The following is a 2,381-nucleotide window of genomic DNA, read 5'->3' on the forward strand; positions in this document are numbered from 1 at the left end:
GGCGGCCGCCTCGGCCCCTTTGTCTGCCGGCTCGGCCCCGGCTGGGCGCGCCGGAGCCTCCGCTCACGCCGCCCGGGGATGCGGCGCCCGCTCCCCCCTCAGCCCGGGGACGGCGCAGGCGTGGTGGCCGCAGCGCGCTGCGGAGGGGCCGGGCCCGCCGCGCCCCCCCCGGCACCTGCGGGGCCCTCGGGAACGCGCCTTGGGGGGGGGGGGAGGAGGCGCGCTCCCGACACGGAGCCGGCGGCAGCGACCTTGGAGGCGCCCGGCCCGGGGCTCCGCCTGGCCCCCGCCCCGCCGGGCCGCGGCCGTGCCCTGAGGAGAAAAGAAGGTCGTTTGTGGGGTGGCCGCCGGCGAGCCCCGCGGCTCCTCCTCGCACCCGAAATTAGCGCTGTGCGCGGTGCCCCCGGGGCACGGAGCCACGCCGACCGCCTCCGGACAGGGATGCCGCGCTGGAAAACGGCCTCCAGAGAGGGAACGAGGAGCCCTCCCGCTGCCTGAGCCCGCCGGACCATACGCACGGCACCGAGAATGAGCCGTGCGTGAAGCCGGGGAAGTGAAAAGTGTGTCTGAGAACAAACAGCACGAACGATTTTCCTCATAAAACCAGTTTCTGGGGAATCAGGATTGTCCTCATGATACACCAGCAACTGCTGCCATCGCCAGCCCCGAGGCAGCTGCCCTGAATGGAGGCAGTACACATTTACTGCTAGGAGCTGTAGGACTTCCAACTGTGGAAGTCACCAAGAACTCACCACCTTACTGAATGACATATAACTCAACCCAAGACCACTGTTCCCTGGGCTGGCATTCAGGGACCTGCACAGCTGTGTTTGCAGTAGGCAGCTGGCTGGCAAGGGTTTGTACATGGTATTTGGGACCGCTCAGGTCATGAGGAGTCCTTGCTGCTTCCATCCCCTGGCCAGCAAAGGCTGTTGCCGTCTCCATCCATGACCCAGGAGCTGACCGCACACACAGCCAGCCTGATGCAGAGCAGATCTTCCTCCAAACCTGTTTTTCTCTGCAACTGCAGCCGAACTGGGAGTAGACGCGTGGGCACTTACCACAACTCGGCTGAAGGGCGGCAACTTTTTACCTTACCCCACCAAAGCAAAACCACTTTTAATTGCATGCTTATGTTTCCTTGTGGTAGGAGAAGCAGCCCTTCTGCTGACTCTGCAATGGAATGTAGTACCTGGTTCAAGTACTGCATCCAACCTTAGGCACTAAACTTCCAGAATAACTAACAAAGGATAAAACAACAACACTGGAAAGGGAAGATTTGAAGGGATATTCAAACCTGGAATGGGTAACAGCAAAGGAAATATATTGTGGCTGATGAGAAACAAGAAAGAATTCATGAATGTTAGCTGCAGTATGGGAATTTTGATTTAGACTTGAGGCAGGTATTTCCTAGAATGAAGTTAGAGAAGCATTAGATGCTTTGAAGGCCTGGCCTAGATAACTTTTTGAGATTCTTTCCAATCTTATATTTCTAATATTTCCCTAATGTTTTGCTGTAGACACTGCACAATTATGTCCAGGGTAAAAGTGGAATGGATTGTGCTGAATGGAAGGAGGAGGTTAGGACAACATTCTGTTAGGATATGATCCACATCAGTCACAAGTTCAGAGGCAATACAACAAGAGGAGTGTCACCCACAAATAATATTGGAGAAAATATAAACATGGAGAAATGTTAGAGTGGTCCAAATCAATCAACGGGTTTTGCATACAAGGACAGATTCCATTCTAAGTGCACAAGTTGCCCTAATCTTGTAAGCTTTCTGTCATATATCAACAAAAACACTGTCCAAATTTTTTGCATTACTGTGGAAAGATTACATTTCAAACTAATGTGCTGCTTTACCAGAACAATTTCAGACTCTTGTATGGACGAATATCACACGAACTGATTTAAGTACTTCAAAATACCACTTTTTGTTTGTTTGTTTGTTTTAGTTTACATTGCTTCATTTTGAAAAGCTTTTAAAAAGACTTTACATAGCCTCTCAATTTTAGTTTCAGAATTCTTCCCCTCTTCTGTAATGCAAATTAAGACAAAATGGATAAAATCAGAGGATGTTTAATGCATCGTGATGACCTGTGAGGGTTTAAAATGAAGGAATCTCATGCCCTGAGGTGTACATAGTATTGCTATAGTGTAACTAGTCTAACACTGACTCACTGCATATTATTTGGATGGCAAACATTTCATCCATTATTCCATTCCTGCCTGCACTTCAGATGCCCAGCTTTGTATCGCCTCTACTTATTTGTTCATAAACACACGGAACCAGGCTGTAATATTCTAACTCTATAAGTCAGTTCCATCAAACTAGCAACCACATCATGGTTAAGATACTTTACCACAGGAGCAAAAG

This window comes from Aythya fuligula, chromosome 7 (assembly GCF_009819795.1).
Source record: "Aythya fuligula isolate bAytFul2 chromosome 7, bAytFul2.pri, whole genome shotgun sequence".
Taxonomy (NCBI): Eukaryota; Metazoa; Chordata; class Aves; order Anseriformes; family Anatidae; genus Aythya; species Aythya fuligula.